Raw genomic sequence first — 19,796 nt, forward strand, 5'->3', positions numbered from 1 at the left:
TTGCATGACCTGTATCTAGTCCAGGATATTACACTTTATCTGTAATCAAATAAGAAAAATAAGGATAAATCTGATGTTTGGGAAAGTGCAGAGAGTTTATTTTACCTTTGTTTTTATCCATAGGACCACCTTTATTATCATTTTTTCATTGTATAATTCCTGAGGATAAAGATAAAATCATAAAATCAGGCTTCTGAAATTTGAAACTAATTTTAGATTTTTGTTTTCCATTTAAACACTAATGTTGAAAAGCAGACCACTGCTCTGCACCCCAGTGATCCAAATACTTAGTCTGTCATCTTTAAATGCTTTTCCTTACTTACCAGAGACCTTTAATAGGTTTGGGTTGGATAATTTTATTTCTCATTCTGTTAATAGATTATCTTTATACTTCTCCCTCTGTGATAATTAATAAATAATATTTTGCTCTTTTTGAATGGTACACCTTTATATGTTTAGAATATATACCATCTATATGCTTGACATTTGGGGGATCTCGTCTAATTTTCATAGGAAGAAGAAAAATCTGGCTTGCAGGGTGTTTAGAGTACGGTGATGACAGCCTTTATGCCAATTTCACAAGCATTGCAGCCTGAATCATAGGCTGTACTATAAACGGCAGCATATGGCTGGAGAGTCATAGCAGCAGGATAACGTGGTAGTGCCCAGATCACAGCTGTAGGCACACAAAGAAAGTTTTGATGCTGGTATCCATATCCCTCCTTCTCATCAACAACAAAAAGGATGACTACTTAAGATTCTGTTGTCTTAAAGGCTTTATTAAGTTATTGCCCAAGGTAGGAAAGGGATATTATTGTCTACATACGTTTGCCAGAATCATGCAGCTTCTCTATTCTGGCTTTCCTAGCAGGTGTCTCTTTAAGTACTTATTCTAAATGGAACACAACTGGGCGACATCAGAAAGGGCACTGTTGACAACTGTCATAGCAGGTTCCAGCTTGAATGGTAACTGAGCAGAAGGTATCTCTCCAGAGTACTTCAGATCATCCTAAAAGCAGCATCATTTCCACCAGGGACCCAGCTTCTACCAGAAAAGAGTGCTGGGAAATGGTGCTTCTGGTAAAATCTGATCTCCTCACTGGAAATGCTCTATCCCACCAGATTTCGCATGGAAAATAGCTACAAGGCAATTAAAGGAATGCCGATTTTAAAGGCAAAAATATAATATTTAGAGGAAGCACATAATGCAGACAGATGTTAATAATGTTAAGTGAAAATTTGCTAAATATTTTTTCATACCTGTTGTATCCCTTAAAACACTTTAAAGCCCTTTTGTAAGTGAAAAGAAACACTAAAATGTTCAATTGTTTAATTAGACATATAAAAGATTAATTTACCAGATAACAGAAATGATGTTTTCAAGGTATAGTTTCAGGTTATTGATAGTTTGTTATTGTCTTGCATTTTAATTTTTGTTAGTTGGGAGTTTTGTTGTTGTTGCTGTTATTGTTGCTGTCACTGACCATAAGAAAATAGGAGAATTATGTTCAGATGCTGAAATTCAGAAGCCAATTTAAATGATAATTTTCAGATAGATCTTGTAAGGTATTTAGGGTAAAGTAACTCTGCAAACCAAATACGAAAAAAAAAAAAAACACTGATTTTTCTCCTTGCTTAGGATTATCCATCTGCAAAATAAAAGCAATTGCAATTTCTGCATGACTGCAAGAAAAATAGATACTATTCCTTAGTGTGCTATTTTACAAGTTTCTTAAAGGTACCTATTGTGCAGATATATGTGTTTAAAAAGTAAAATTTATTATGAGACATTCACATATGCTCCTATTTTAGTTTTTCTACATAGACTACAAAATATAATTATTCAGACTTCTTTTGTAGAAGTATGTGAATTATAGATCAGAGATTTATGTAAGGATTTATATATGGATTGCTTCTTTTCTTAGTTTATGCTACTATCTTCTATAAGAATATATATATTATATATAATTGTATAATATGTCATTTCATAAGAATACATAAATATACATATGTAACTGTATATAAATGTATATGATTTTTGGCCTTAACTTCATATATATGTACATAAATGTATGTATATGTGTGTGTATATATATATATATGAATGTTTGTATATATGTATATTTATATATGCATATGTATGAAGTTATTAAGGCCAAAAATCATATATACATTTACATACAGTTACATAGATATATATGTACTGTTATATAAAGTTATGAAGGCCAAAAATCATATACATTTGTATTTATGAAGAATATACATTTTATTTATAAGGAACAACACAAAATTATCTTTTATTCTAATGTTGAATATCCATATTTGGGTAGCAAAGAAAGACATGATGTTTTGTTTTGTTTCGCCAAGTTATAAGTGTTGAGTTCAGAAAAAATATCAGTATCAGAGCAAAGAGGTGAAATCCAAGACAAAAACGAAACAAAAACCTTGGAGTTTTCACTTCTTTGAGGGTTATCGACCTGGAATGCATGCAAAGATGGAGCCTAGACAAACTTTCTCATAATTATGTTTTTCCATTACTTTGGTAACTGAATGCCCTTGTATAAATTCCAATGAAACCTTGCATCACATTTCATTGAGAAAATAAAAGACATTTGAAACTCCTTCATATTTTATCCAAAGTCTGTAAATCTACATGGTTCTGAATCTATTGTTTCTATTATCTTATTCATTATAAACAGTGAAGATATCTCTCTTCCTATTAAAAATTCATATGACTCTCTGTGTTCTAGTGCCCATTCCCTTCGTTCCACCTTATGTTTTCTCAAAGGCTTCTTTCTCCTGAATCTTCAGCATTCTTCTCTAATAGAATATTACAACAACATACAAATATTCTATAGTGACTCTCATTTTAAGATAAAACAGCCAAATCCACATCTCCTTCAAGATCTCTACTTTCTCTTCTCTCACTCATGTCCAAAATTCTTGAAACAGCCACCTATTCTGATCATATCCCCCCCTTACAACTCCAAACACTACATTTCTAAGACCACCAATAACCTCTGTGTCTGTCAAATCACAAACACTTTTCTGTGCTCATTTTACATGATTTGACTATGTTGTACTTGAATCTCTCTCCTTCTTTTTTGTCTCTTGCCTATCCCTCTTTTTTCTCTCTAGCTTTGCCCACTCCACCATCTGCTATTTACCTTCTCCTATCCCTCCACCTTTTTCTTTCTTTCCTATCTAATTCTCTATTTAACTACTGACTGATGAAATTTCTCATAGCTCAGCACTCAATACTTTTCTGTTCTCAAGGTGATATATTTTATTCCCATTGTTTCAAATACTATTTATGTAGCAATGACACTAACTTAAATTATCCATATCTATCTATCTATCTATCTATCTATCTATCTATCTATCTATCTATCTATCTATCTATCACTTCTGATCCTTCCATCAACTTGTTCCTTATTTCACTTCTTGATCTCAATGAAGGCAAAACTGGTTTTCATTTACTCATGTTCCCAAACTGGGGGACATTCTTAATGCCTCTATCTCCCACACCACCCCCATTCAATCCATCCAGAGATGATCTTCATCACACACACACACACACACACACACAAATGATTCCATCCAAGTCTAAGTCCATTTCCCACAAGACAGACAAGGTAATCTTGTAAAAGTATAATGGGATTATGCACTCCTCTACCTAAAATGGTTTTTCATCTCAAATCAGATAAAGATTTATTATCTTGGCCAATTTCTATAATTTCTAACCAATTTAATCTCTGCCCTGTGTTCTAGAAATTTTTATCTATCCTTCAGATCACAATTTGAATATTACTTCCTATAAGATACTTCTTGATTTGATATAAAATTGGTCCCTTTACCCTTTCTCATATGTTTTTATTTTTCCATTACAATTTATTATCACAAATTTATAATCATTTCCATTACAAATTATTATCACAATTTATAATCATATCTTCCTTTGCATGCTCACTTATTTAAAATTCTATCAATTGCTAATTTTTAGGATTCATAAAAATTTTTATTCCTGTTTTTTTCTTTGTTTTTTTTTTTTTTTTTACTATTTTATATCCTACTCCTTGCTTAGTACTTGGCACCCAGTAGGAGCTTATAAATATTTGTCAAATAAACAAATATCCTAGCTAAACCTTTTAAGTAGTAAAGACCATTAGTGTGAACGTTTGTATAAATCTACAATGAAGTAAACAAAAAATACATAAAAACATGCATGCTGATTCCAAGCTGTTTTATAAGCTATATTCATTTTATCATAGTCAGCCTTTGTGCAATGCTTATTAAAGTAAGCGCCATGTGTTTTTCCATAAAATCTATTTTAAACGTGTACTATATTCTACATGTTATAGCTATTAACAGAATACACAAATAAATAGAATATATACTGCCCATAAAGACCTTTACAGAATATAAAATAAGACTAAGCATAAAATAGTAAAAGGTAGGCCGGTCGCGGTGGCTCACGCCTGTAATCCCAGCACTTCGGAAGGCCGAGGCGGGCGGATCACGAGGTGCGGAGATCAAGACCATCGTGGCTAACACGGTGAAACTCCGTCTCTACTAAAAATACAAAAAGTTAGCCGGGCGTGGTGGCAGGCGGCTGTAGTCCCAGCTACTCAGGAGGCTGAGGCAGGAGAATGGCGTGAACCCGGGAGGCGGAGGTTGCAGTGAGCCGAGATCGTGCCACTGCACTCCAGCCTGGGTGACAGAGCGAGACTCCCTCTCAAAAAAAAAAAAAAGGAAAAAAAAGTAAAAGGTAATTCATTTATACTAAAAAAAAGTACTTGAGCAGGATTTAGTTTTCCTTCATTATTTACTATAATTACTTATCTGAAATTTGATTCAATTTAAACTTATTGAATTATTACATCTTATTAGATCCTATTAATTATACAATTTCCAGCAAAAAGAAAAAAAAGTATTTGATTAACTAATTATTTAAATTCTTGCTATCCTATAAAGTAAAACTCTTTACTTATTGGATGCAACCTATGTTTATACACTTTCCTGATTTCTCACAATGTCATTTGCAAACATTGTTAAATACTTAAAATAATGCTTATTAAAAATGTTATTAAATACATAAAATATTATTAAATACTGAAGAGCAAAGTTGAAAATTAACGTATCCCTAAAATTTATCACATAGGTAAAATTTATAACAGAAAATTACTTTAAGAGTAACTTATTTACCAGTAACACAAATATAAAATTAAATAATTGATATTGTTTGGATATCGGTCCCCCGCCCAAATCTCATGTTGAATTGTAATCACCAATGCTGGAGGTAGGGTCTAGTGAGAGGTGTTTGGATCATGGGGGCGGATCCCTCATGGCTTGATGCTGTCTTCATGATAGTGAGTTCTCCTGAGATCTGCTCCTTTAAAGGCATGTGGCACCCCTGCCCCACTCACTCTCTCTCTCTTGCTCCTGCTTTCACTATGTGAAGTGCCTGCTCCGGCTTCGCCTTCCACCGTGAGTAAAAGTTATCTGAGGTCTCCCTAGAAACCGAGCGATGTCAGCCCCATGCTTGTACAGCCTGCAGTGAGTGCTCAAGCCAGTTAAACCTTTTTTCTTTATAAATTACCCAGTCTCAGGCATTTCTTTATAGCAATGCATAAATGGCCTGATACAATAACCAATCCCTTATATCAGCTACTATAAAATATATGTTTGCCTATAGAATGCACTTCCAAGAAACACTAAAAAGTCATAATTACACCAAGTATGTAAATGTAGGCATAGGCAAGTATTTGAATATAAGAGCTACATTATAATCTAATATTTGGTTATAAAGGTAGGACTAAAAATAGCTTTCTCTGCTGTGGTTTAATTTGTTAAATATGTGAAAACTGTCTTCAAGCCCTACCTACCCCGGGTTCTCCTGGAATGAGGATCACTCCACCTACTCATCTCATCTACCAAGTCTTCCTCTCAGAAATGTCTTAGATAATTTCTGCCACCTCTGTCGAAACTAACTTGTTCAGGGTACGACTCCCCTGAAACCCTACCTTGTAAACAAACAGTGACTCCACATTCTTTAATCAGAAATTCTGGAAAAAGAGAAAACAACACCTGGATTCTTCAATCTCGCTGGCAACATTTGTTTCTTAATTTCAAACAGAATAATTTTATAAATGTATTTTTCAAAATAATAATGTTGATTCTTGGTCTTGACTTACATTCAAATTTACTCTATGTTCTATGACTTCAAGAGTGAAATTTTCATTAGGCCTTTAAATTTGAAGATGTTATTAGAGAAAAAATGTAGCTTAATGGAAAAAGACAAAGCTTCTTTAAGTTTGTCAAGTAAAATGTTTATAAAAGTTCTGAGAAATGGGGCAGTTCACCTATAGGGGAGTCCCACTCAGTGTAGAAGCTCATAGTTAGGAATCAAATAGAAGAATAGCTAATGGATACTAAGCTTAATACTTAAGTGATAAGTTGATCTGTGCAGCAAATCACCATGGCAGACGTTTACCTATGTAAAAAAACCTGCACGTCCTGCACATGTACCCCAGAACTTAACACAAACTAGAAGTTAAAGAAGAAAAATGAATAAAAATAATAAATGAGATTAGGCATTTGGCACATAAAGACATTTAAAAATAAAAAAAAATAAAAAGTCACTTTGTAGAATGAAATTTGCCGATTACTTACAATGAAAGAATGCTTTGTTCCCCTTTACTATCCATTAGAGTTGGGTCACTAAGAAAAAAAAGTTTTCATTTCCAATTCATGAAAAAGTGAGTGTGTGCGAAAAAAAAATAAAAGGAGAAAACAGAAATGTAATTAGCCAAATATAAATAGTCTTTGGATTATTCACTGCTTTACTTTATCCTTTTGAGAAGGTAATTGGGAACTGATTATGTTCTCAGAATTACTGGAGATGCTGCAGATGGCTTTAAAAATATTCTCAAATTAAAACACAAGTATGTGTGTGCTCTGGCAACAGAAATCATAAAACTTTACTTCATAAACTCACTCTTTTTAAAAAAAAAACTTTTATTTTAGGTTCAGGGCTACATGTGTAGGTTTCTTATACAGGTAAACTCATTGCACAGGGGTTTGTTATACAGATTATTTTGTGACCGAGGAGGTGCTAAGCCTAGTACCCAATCGTTTTTTTTGGTTTTTTGTTTTTGTTTTTGTTTTTTGCTCCTCTCCCTTCTCCCACCCTCCACCCTCAGGCAGGCCCCAGTGTCACAAACTCACCCTTATTTTCACTGAGATAATCCAATGAAAAATATTTTATTATATTGAAAAGCTACTCTTTGTAAAAGTTCTCATCCTGAGTATTATATTCTAATAAATAACAACTAAACATACAAGAAAGAGATGCTCATAATTATAGACATTCTGCTACAATTTATATATCTTTTATTCATATTATATAAATATTCACACCTAATTATAACATTCACAATTTTATGAAAACAGATGTAAATGAAATTGTAACTTTATCAAATATTAGACTAGGATGGAGGAAACCTCTTTACTACGTCAGATTCCAGTTACTGTAACACAAAACAGGGAAATTGCTCACCATATATTTCTTTAAAAATGGCTGGAATAACATTTGCCATCTACAAGGGTTTCTTTAACAATTACTTAAATCAGATATTTATGTACTGATGTAAATTGTCAGATGATTTTAAGACAGCTATAGTCTACATTTCCAAACCAACTTCATTTTTCCACCTCTTGAGTGTTTCCATAACAGATTTGCATGTGTTGCAATAGAAAAACACATACTGCCTGAGTGCTCTGATGATGTTACTTCTAGAGCCTTCCCTGGTACAGCTTGTTTTGACCTAGGACAAATCACTGGAACCATCTGGTCTTTGGCTTCTTCATTTTTAAAAGGGTAGAGGGAAATATTTGGATCTGATGAATGCAAAAAAATTTTTTAAGATTCTAATGCCAAAATGGAATCTTACACATTGGTTAGTCCCAAGAAAGTAAATAACAGAAAGAAAATCTATCTACATATGATGAATTGCAAAGGGAATAATTTATAATTTAAATTTACTATCAACATGATTCCATTAAATGACTTTGACTATCATTTTCTCTTTTAGCAAAATAATTTACAAAAACATTTATAAAGGAGATATGTGTATATTTTCTTTCTGTTTTTAGGGGTCACTGGGTTTTTAATAATTTCCTATATGGTTTTCTAAGGACAATTTTAAAACGTTGTTTATATGTGTGGACCCCCCGTCTCAATCTCCCTGTTCCCATTGCATTGGCTGTCTCCCAGTTCTTCTAAAATCCATAGGAATCCTTGCCTTATGTTACTTGCACTTGCTGTTATTTCTGCCTAATAAACTCCTTCTACTAATTATTGCTTGCCTGGATCATTTGGAACACAATTCAGCTCTCATCCTCCATTAAATTGTACCTCACTGGCCTAGCCATCATTGTCTGTTATAGTCTCTACTATTATTCCTCAATATTTACCTTTTCCATGGTTCCTATTGCAAGATAAAATTCTTTTATGCTCAACCTTGACAAGAATATATATTCTTTCTGTCTTCTTTACTACAGTGCCAAGATCAATCCCTGGCAATAAATCCTGTCTTTGTTGAATGAATAGGAAAGTACCTTTGGGCATGTGTAGCCTGTAAGCTACATTATTATTAAAATATTAATTTAAAATTTATTCAAACTTAAGCAGTTATGATTATGTTACATATTTAAATTGTTTCAATAATTTGACCCATGAATAAGTAACTATTCCTAGTATAGTACATTGTATATACAGTTAAATGCTTACACATGTTCTTTTTTTCTCTTAAAGGTTATTTGAAATTTCAGATGGTAACAAGTTTGGAATTGTCTTTTTCTTCAGCTATGGACTGTATCAAAGTTTATGGGCTATAATTGTATTTTGGTTTCTGCCAGGCATCAGCATAGCTCATTTGCATGACTGGTATAAAATTTACTTATTCAGTGAATCATGCTCAGCTGCTGTACTGTTCAATCTGTAATAATAACTGCAGGGTGACTGACTAACGATAACTAATCTTCTCTCAACTACAAAAGCATGTAAATTAGTAAAATAAATGTTTAGTTGTGTATGTGTGTGTGTTTACATGTTGGAGTTGGGGTGGATTATGCTCTTCAATTTCAATGCAACGCTGCACACCCTTAATCAATCTGGAGAAAAAAATGTGCAGAAAAATGACAGTCAATCCTAGCCACAAATCAGTAGTCATTATATCCATTCTCTTAGCCATGAATATGACATTAAACTTTATAAATGAATACATTGTCTATTTTTTAGTGGTGAGGTGTATTAGTCTGTTCTCACGCTACTATAAAGAGCTGCCAGAGACTGGGTAATTAATTTTAAAAAAGGTTAAATGACTCTTAGTTCTGCATGGCTGGGGAGGCCTCAGGAAACTTATAATCATGGTGGAAGGGGAAGCAAACATGTCTTCTTCACATGGCAGCAGGAAGGAAAAGTGCTGATCAAAGGAGGAAAAGACCCTTATAAAACCATCAGATCTCATGAGATTTCACTCACTATCACAAGAACAGCATGGGAGTAACTGGCTTCATGATTTAATTACCTCCCACCATGTCCCTCCCATGACAGTGGGGATAATGAGAACTACAATTCAAGATGAGATTTGGGTGGGGACACAGGCAAACCATATCATAAAGTCTCTTCATCACATCACCCAAAGTAGAAACTGAAGCATTTCCTGCATCTTCTTGGCACCCTTATGAATTAATGATCATGATAAAACAAATGCAACTGAATAATCTGTTTTTCACTGGGATATGGAATTCAGTATAACTTGAAGTTACCTTTAAACTGTGGTATTAGAAATAAGCAAAGTCCAAATACTAGATAGTTCATTTACACAATTGAAGAGGAGAAGAATGACATAGATATAGCTACTTGTTTTATTTAGGAATATAATTAGCTAAACATCTTATTAATACTTCTATAGCAGACTTTCAATAATGATTTTCCAACAGATTTTAGGGTACTAAAACCATGATGATTTGAGATGTTTAAAAATAGATAGGAAGATATTTTCAATCCCACTGTATATTAACCTATATACTGCTACACAAGATGATTGTTTCATTTTCAATAATTTTTAAAGTGTTTAAAATAAAATGAAAACAAACATACAACTGAATAAAATGGAAAAATGAACCACAGAGAATAGATATAGTGTGGTTCCATTATTATAGTATCTATGTATACATAATAAATAGGCATATATCATACATATTCCAGATGATGTTTATGATATATTACCTATATCACAGATAGAAAAATTGAGGAAATAATTCAAACTAAACTGTTAATTGAGACTACTTGCAAAAATGGCATTTGAGAGGGCAGAGATTTTATTTTTAATTTTCAAATGTTAGTTTTACTTAAATTTATTACAATGAATGTGTATGTTCTTATAATTTAAAAGTAAATAAAATTGGCTCTGATTTAGATTTTGGATGTTTCCATTTTATTTATTCAATATATGCTTTGTAATATGTATATTTTGAGCTTCTTGGAAGCATTCAAAATAGAGTTATTTTAACAATTTCAAGGCTAAATAAACACTGCTATTTTTCTTCAGCATCCATGTGAAATGTCCGTAGAGCCCAGCTTCCTTGCCTGTTTATAAACACTCAGAGGACCCTGGTGTGATCAGTGGCATCATTACATTACTGCTTAATAGCACATGCTGTTGATACATTAATTGTGTTATTGACTATTTTAAAAGTTTATGACCTCATCTGCATTCCAGTTTGACCTTGTTTTGCACTTTTTGAGTGAATTGCCACATTCAACAACCTACGTAATGTAATATGCATTATATTAATAAATTTATAAAATGAAATGAAGAGCTAGCTGATACGCACCTCATTTTTTTAATCAACTAAGTCATTGTTAGGTAGACTCTATATTATGAAGAATTACATAATTGCAAAACTGTGATGGTACAGCTTCATGATTAGAAAAGATATTCCAATTTTTTTTGTAATTTTATTTTAAATAATAATTACCAGATGAATAGGCTGGGAGATATTCTTATGGTTTGAAGCAAGGGAAATGGCTCTTAACTTCATATAAATGTCTTATCTGAAAATGTCAAATGGATTCAGAATGTTCTCCTTGACACCATAAATAACTATTCAAAATAATATTTTAAGTGGAAATTTTAATAATTTAGTTTATTTTTTGTTTTTATTTTTTGAGACTGGGTCTTTGTCTGTTTCCCAGGCTGGAGTGCAGTGCTAGAATTATAGCTTATTGGGCTCAATAAGTTCTTGGGCTCAAGTGATCCTCCTGCCTCAGCTTCCCTGGTAGATGGAACTAAAGTGTGTGGCACTATGGTCAGCTAATATTTATTTACTTATTGTAGAGACAGGGCCTGACTATATTGTCCAGGCTGTTCCCAAACTCCTGGGCTCAAGAGATCCTTGCACCTTGGGAACTTTTATTTCTAAAACCCAAGTAAAGTCTTTACTTCCTAAGAAATGAAAGTTGACTGGGAAATATTTCTTAGTTAATTGAGGCCATAGAAATTTGTTCAGGATTGCAATATGAAAAATTAAACCTTGTATTTTACAGGTAATCTTTTAACATGTAGTCTGATGTTTACATAACAAAATATCACTTTTGGCATGTTTGCCAGTTTCCCTTCCTTTTCTACTCTCAGAACTCTAAGGAAAATGGAAACAACAGCTCCTTATGCTATTTATCCTCACTAAGCACAAAATAGCATGTTTGTGAATTTTACATTCTAAGAGAAGTTGGACAACGTGTTACATTCCATAGCAGAAAGGATGACACAGACTTTGGGATATTTATTGAATTTTCATTATTGGAGAGTATTGCTATATAAGGTTGTGATTGCTTAGATAGTTTAGAAAGTGGAACACACAAAGTATTTCCCAGACGGAATGTAAATAAAGGAACCTGGAAATAATACAAATGAAAGAATGAGGAAATAATTAGTGGAAATTAGAATTTCAGAGTTTGATTCAATAGGGACAGTCATCTATTCTTATTTATTTTTATTGATGAAGAAATGAACGTCTAGAACTATTAGATGACTTGTTCACAGCTTCTGAATTCATAGGTAGTGCAATGGTGATGTGAAACTAAGAGGTCTTGCTACTCTTTATCCAGAGCGTTATTACTGATTGCGATTACAGAAGACTATGGAAAGCCAATGAAGACAACCAGACGATGTGCAAAGTTGCTAACACATGAAGGAGATGTAATTTCTTTCACATGTTAGAAATTTCATATTAGAGATATTCATGTTAGAGATACTCACATGCAGCAAACTTGTTTGGAGCACAACATATGCACTAAGTGACAACTGGGACTACTAACAGAATAGGTGAGTCTAAGAGAAGGGATTTTGGGGGCAGGAATTAAAGATTTACACTCCATTCCCAATCATGGTGAATAAGTATTGGAATAAATATTATATATGTTACAAATCATGAATTCATTGTGATTTCAATTAATATAATGTGGAGTAGCTGGGATGTGGAATATTTTAAAAGTCATTTTCTAGATAAGTTTATGGTTATCACTCATTAAATTAGCTAGAAATATTTTCCACATCTGGCCCACCAAAATCCCAAATGACCTTATGAAGTTAGAAAGTCACATCACTATTAGGAATAGAAAAGTTCCTTCACACAGAGATTGTAGCCATTAAATGTACTAAAATTTAATTTCATCTTTCCAATGATTTGCTTCCTATGCTCATACAAATACAATTATTTGAGAAACAGAATAAATGTATTCCTCAACTAATTTTATCTAGTAATGAATGTCACTTCCTGATTGTAGAAATAGCACTTTATGAAATTACTCCATGATCCCAAGTCTTTTTTTCACTCAACCTCTTTACCAGGAAGACTTTCATCTCAGCTTCAGCTCTAAATCACTTTATTCATGAATAATGAACTAACGATCCTGTGTACTTGTGAATTATTTTAGATATCTAAATTATTGTTAAAATTTACATTCTCACTTTATGTGACAGAATGTCTAATTGAATATGCACTTGGTATAGCAGCCACTTCCTCAGACTCTCAGAGAATATTAAAGAACAGGGTGAGGTATTAGCAAAATGGGAACATAAAAAATTGAACAAAAAGGTATATTTCCTCACACTAACAGCATTTTTACCTGCACTGTAGAACAATTAAGAATTACTATTCTGCTAAGTGCCTAGGCCATTTTCTTAGAAGAAACAAATAAGCACTCTGTAACAGCACATTTCAAAGACTGATAATAAAATTTTCAGTGCATAGCAGTATAATAAATGTATCATTAACTCTTTGTAACTAACAAAGATATTTAAGATGGAAGAAAAAATGTTTTGGGTTTCTTCGTTTTGTTTTTCTGTAATTATCTGCAAAATTTTTAAAGCCTTAGCAAATTTTAATAATAGTCCAGTGAATGACCCCATTAATCTAAAGGCTAAACTGGATGAAGCCTAAATAATCATCTTGCATGTCTTTATATCTTGAGTGCTAAACAGAATAAAGTTCTACAACTTGGAATATTTTAAACAATTATAAGCAACAAACTCCAAGCATTAGCTATGCCTGGATTGGTGAAAACTTGAGTGACAGTACTTGTTAATACAGTTCATCATCTCTCTCTCTTTCCTTTGCTCAAAAGAATATAACATTTTTCATATTCTAAAAGAATATATTAAGCAAATGTAAGAAGATACATATACATATACATATAGGTTAGGTTCTTACATTTGCTTAATATATCATATTCTTTTTTATATGTAAAAGAATATATCATTAGTATATCATATTCTTGTATATACTCATATATACAGAATATGTATATTCTTTTATATATAAAAACATATATACACATATATAAAACAAATATATACATATAAACACATATATATAAAAACATATATACATAAATATATATATATATAAAATTCAGTGACAAGCACAATTGATAGCAATTTCTCACTTCAAAAATTCACATCTCTGAAGAGGGTAAAGTAGATGTTTCCACACTGAATTTCTAGTAATAATAATATTTATGTTTACTTAATTTGATGTAATCATCATCCAGCAGATAATCAATATATTTCCATCTTCCAACTCCTACTTATCCAAACTTTGACAAAAATGCTCCATGTTGTTTATAACAGATAACTTTTTCTAGTCAACAATACACTTATTACATAAAATATCCATGAAAATGGGACCTGGGCATTATCTCTCTATCAAGTTTGGTTTCCTTATTATTGTTTAATGTTAATTTTCTTTTCCAGAAGGCTCATCTGAATATATTTTTAATATTAGCGGGTTTTTAGAAAAAAATACGTCCTTGACTCCAACTTGCCAGTTACACATCTCATCTGGACCAGAGTTGGTAATATATTTTCTTGTTATTTTTCTGTGATACAGTGTCCTGAATCTGTCAACAGTCCATAACTTATCTCTATATATGACAGAATTAAGAGGGAGCTCCAAGACATCAGCAGGTGTAAACCCAATTTTGTAAGATCAATCCATTACTATCTAAAAACTATAAATGGAGAAGAGTAGATGAGACACATTTTTTTTCCATTGCAGTGGACAAGAGCAAGGCTAGTGGACGTTATAAAGTATTTGATCATGTATGTCAAGACGAAGAATGTATGAATTATGTAGTCTTACCAAAATTAACTGTCTCCTATATATGTTACCAAAAGGTTGCATACTAATAAGAAAAAATATATATTAAAGAATCATGAGAGATCTCAAAATAAAATTACTTTCTCCGGTTACATAATATTTTTGAAAGCATAATTTTGATTTCTTTATAAACTTAGAATCCTTTATTAATTCAGTTTTCTTCAAATTTGACTTATATATTGCAATTTCATTTGACTAACTACTTTTTAATTCCATTAACATTTTCACCTGAACTCAAGTCTGAAAAATAATTTTGAATGAACATTTAGAATGAAGTTGATGTGAAAACAAACAAACAGAATCCGAAACAAAATGAATTCTGTATTTCAGAAGTAAAGCACCCTTTTCATAAAGGAAATAAAATATTTTCCTCCATGGAAAATAATAGTGTTTCAATGAAGGATACTAATAAATTTCACTAGCATAAATATAAATGGAAACAAGAAAAAGAGGTAACATAAAAATCATAGTGCATATTCATGATATTAAGAGAAGTCTCATGCATTAACGTTTAGGAAGGTAGATAAAGATAGATTATTGTGTTTAAGTATATGGGTTTTTTTTAAATTTAAGATCATATTCTTCCAATTTGGTGGCAGTTTTAAGTCTGTATTTGATAGAATAAATGTTTTTGTCTAATGTTACAATGAAAGGCAGTTTCATATACTCCAGATTTTTTGATAAATACATTAGGATAATGACCAGTAACCTCAACATAATGTTTTATGACTGGTGACCTAGCAGTGAGCAGATTATAACCAGAGGATTCTGGAAGAAGAAAGGCAAAAATATTCCCTTAGAAAAACAAATGTTTCGATCATCTCTACTGGTAAGTGCTCTCTTCAAGTAGTTTCTGAGTACTTACTGTGTTTTACATCTATGCTAGTGGTGAGAGTGCAGTGGAGGAAAGGTACTGCCACTCTGTCAAGAACAAGCTATGGATCTAACATGATATTGGGGAAATCACCCCCTCCAGAGGAACGATGCAAGCTGAAATTCATACCAAGCCTTCAGAAATCCTGTTTGCTTTCCTTGGCAGTGCACCAGCCTGACTCCATCTAAACAGTGGTCTTCTTTTTACCTCCTGTTCCTCTTTGGTGACTTTAATTCATTTATTCTTTAATATAAGTCAGCACACTTCTGTTGGAAGACGAGCTCTTTTAATTTTGCAACTCTTTAATTTGTTTCCACTTCACAACTCCCTGACATTCTTAGATAATTATAATGGTTGGTTATATATATATATATATATACACGTATATATATATATACGTATATATATATACGTGTATATATATATATATATACACGTATATATATATATATATATACGTGTATATATATATGGGCTGATTACTTATTTCAGACATAAAGCCCTGAACAAGTTTGAACTAGTCACACCAACAAACTGAACTGATAAAAATGCCTGCCTTAGAAGACAAAAAATAGCACAGAAGAGAAAACAGGCCACAGAATTTCCTCATTAAGGATCTTCTAGGGCCAAAGTATATCATATTATTGTCTATCAGTTGTCTTTATTAGCATGTAAATCAGAGATAAAGAGTGAAAGTGTTGCATCACTTCAAGCTCTGACTCCTAAAAAAAAAAAAAAAAAAGATCCTGAATGGACTACATCTAAAATGTAAAATAGCAGCAAAGAAGAAAACATGTCTGGCCATACCATATGTGAAGGAAATGTTTAACATTAAAGTTAAGACAATAAAATTTAAATTTCCCATGAAATGAACTCTAGAGGGGACAAAAAATAATTTGCAATCTTCATGAAGTGACTCGTCTCATGAAACAGAAGTATTGCTAACACTAGTTATCATTTCAGTGATTCCACAAAGAATTTCCCACTAAAAATACTTAGTTTTTATGTCATGGAATACATAGTCACCATTTATGAAATATATATTTAAAAGAATAAATGAACATATATTAAATTTAAAAACAATTAACCAAGAAAATGGTTGTATTTATTTTCCTGAATTTACCTGATATTTACTTGGGATACTGAATATGAAAACGTGACATCAATAATTCTAACTTCCTAAAAAATATATTTGCTGCTTGTAAGAGTAATCATTTCAGAAAGCAAAATTATTAGTATGATGATAAAATAAATGAAAAGAACTTGGGTAGCTTCTCTGCTTTTTACCTGAAGCTTCTGATTTACTTTGAAGGGACAGGGAATGGGGAGGCTGAATTAGTGGACCTCCCTACCAACTTGCACAAAGATGATGAATAGGGAAAAAGATTCAAAGTTTTGGCCACTATCATACCATTTACTATTTACTTCATCCTCCTCACACCTTGGTTTAAAATGCAGGACAGGCATACAAAAGCTAACAAGGGTGGGAGGAAAGCAATCAATGAGTGAATAAGCTGTGAAATAATCTGGTAAGAATCCTGATTTAGAAAATCATTTTTTTAAATTACGTATCTTATAATCACATGAAAAATATTTTCAATGGCTTGAGATAAATGGGATCAGAATTCTATAATCATTCAATTATATTAAGTCCCTTTAGTGGCTAGAGGGAAATTGGATTTGCTGATTGATTGATTGATCGATTGATTGTCTACGGCATTTGCATCAGCCGAGATCTAGTTGGAATACAGAGAGCCCGTTAGTTGTTTAAACAGAGAGAATTTAACATGGGGAATTGTTAATTGTTGGAGGACTAAAGGTACAAATAAAAAGTGAGAAAAAGAAAGAAAGAAAAAGGACACTGATGTAGCCAAGTAATGAAAAATTGCGAGAAAAACTAGAATACCTGTATAGCTTAGGAAACAGAAGGAAGGATTTCGGAGTTATCAGAAACTAAAAGTCTGGCACAGAGCCCTATGGAATTGGCACTCAGCCTTCTACGGAGAGGAAACTGACTGGCGACTCTTGGTAACTCCAAGAGAGAGTGATGAAACTGATTCCAGGAATGCAAAAAAGAAACCAAGAAACTGGCACTGCAACCAGCAAATGGCTGCTGCCAGGATGAAGTGCCATTGCTGCGGCAACCCTGAAAGGAACGGCCTGCAAAGCCGGACGCAGTAGCTCCCCTCACCCCGCCATTCGGTCTCCCTCTAGCGTGCCCTACTGGCCAAACTTAATAAGAAACCAGATGGCAAAGCGGATATGCAGAGCGCTGAGACTAGCCCGGGAATCACAAAGCTGGTGGGTTTGGAGCTGAAAGATAACAGCTTAAAAACTGGCACTGACGTTGAATTAAGGAAATTAAGATGTGATAACTGATAAGAATTCTTTCATTCTAAATCATAATATTATTCTGTGGTAAAAACAAGCTGAGGTACTGACTCCAGAAATAGAGCTGAGCCTGTCCAGAGGCTAGATGGCTGGGGACTTCTGAGAGCAACAGAAAAGATGAAAATGTTCAAAGCACAATTTTGTCATCTGATCTCCTTTTTTGAGTCTCCTTTGAAAGAACCACTTCCTCGGTGCTTCAGTGACATTCTCTATAAAACTGTACTGACTTTTTACCCTACTCTACGCTATATATAAATATAAGCCAAAACCACATAGGACCTGGCTATATTTGGTATGCCTCATCTATCATGGATAGTTAATTTGTGCATTCATCTTTTAAAACTAATAATGAATTTCTAAAACCTTTTAAACGGGCTTAAGTTTTGTAATCCATTTACTGAACATGCCTGCAATGAAAAATTAATTATTAAACAAGAGCCTTGGGAGGACATCAGCGGCCTTGTCACCCACGCGCTTGATTGATAACATGTCAGTTTCCAGACCACGGAGGGCGCTGACAGCTCTCAAATTTAAACCCGGAAGGGTAATGCTAAGCATGTCATGGCATAAGTCACATTTTTAAATTATTTTTATTAAATGTTAGATAGAATAAATTCATCCATGCCTCTCAAACTCAGCCTGATTAAATGAGCTGGCACTCTTTCAAATGTAAAGCATGGTTATGGCTTCTCAAGGGCATCGGAAACGCTGAAGCATAAGACACGGTAAATACAAAAGGCAAAAGAGGTGGACAGTGATATATTCACAAGCACCACGGGCGAAGTGAGGTTTTTGAAAATGCTGAGGCTAACAAAACAAGGGCAGCACGGTCCCCAAATGGTAAATGCACCTGCAGTGAGAGACTCTGCTTGAGTGCTGGTGCATAAAAGTGTCCACCACTAAGGGAAAAAAAACAACAGTAACAACAACAAAACCCTAAGAAACAGAAAGGAACAGCTGTAACCAATTTTCAAACCCTAAGTTTTGAGGTTGGGTTAGGAAGTTAGAATTATTCCATGTTTGTGTCAGTTCTACCCTTTAATTTCACAAAGTTAAGATGGTTTTCTGTGACTATAAAAAAAGAAAAGAACATCTGTTATAGTGTGTCTTCCTGTAGCAAAGACTACTGCTTCTTGAGCTTTTCTTCTTTCAGGCAAACCTCAATCTCACTCTATAAAAAGATTGAAAAATTCTGTATATCAAATATACTCGAGCAGTTCAGAGAGAGAACATATCATCTGCATTACTGCTGTCTAAAAATCCTCTCATATACTGAATTCAAACTAAAAGAACCTAAATGAAGAAAACAATAATTTACTTAGACCCAACTGGGTCACAATATTTGAAAAACGATACAGATTATTTTCACTGTATACTATGTGTTATTGTATTAACTTCATTTATTTTTTTTCAGTAATTATTTGCAATTAACTCGGCTGATGGGCTAAACTCTCCAGAAGATACAAATATGTGAACAACACTGTCTAGTCTTGCAGAGCTTTATATTTAATGGGAAGATACAATAAAGGAAAATGTTCTGTCTTATCTGAGAGGCACAAGGAAAGTGCTGTGTAAACTGAAGTTTGGGCTCTCAGAAGAGGTTTCATTAAGAGAATATCTTACCAGCTGGACATTTTATTGAATGTTACTATTTTTCCAGGTAGTTGGAGTACATTGGTGAATAGTCACCACTCTCTGCCCTTGTGAAGCTTGTATTCTAGTGAGTACAGGCAAATAATATTCAATACACAGTAATAAATATGTTAAATGACATGTTAGAACATTAGTGTTTAAAAAAAAAGAA

At 33.0% G+C, this 19,796-nt stretch overlaps 1 protein-coding gene and 1 long non-coding RNA gene across 11 annotated transcripts in view; one reads left to right on the plus strand and one right to left on the minus strand.

The window, feature by feature from the left end:
* PCDH9 (protocadherin 9) overlaps positions 1 to 19,796 on the minus strand; it is a 917,210-nt gene that overhangs the window by 662,257 nt on the left and 235,157 nt on the right. The window lies entirely within an intron of this gene.
* On the plus strand, positions 807 to 8,981 carry LOC107967924 (uncharacterized). The gene is made up of 2 exons (XR_001708753.3): positions 807 to 1,080; positions 8,816 to 8,981. It is a non-coding gene; the product is annotated as an uncharacterized LOC107967924 (long non-coding RNA).

The sequence above is a fragment of the Pan troglodytes genome, chromosome 14 (genome assembly GCF_028858775.2).
Source record: "Pan troglodytes isolate AG18354 chromosome 14, NHGRI_mPanTro3-v2.0_pri, whole genome shotgun sequence".
Lineage (NCBI taxonomy): Eukaryota > Metazoa > Chordata > Mammalia > Primates > Hominidae > Pan > Pan troglodytes.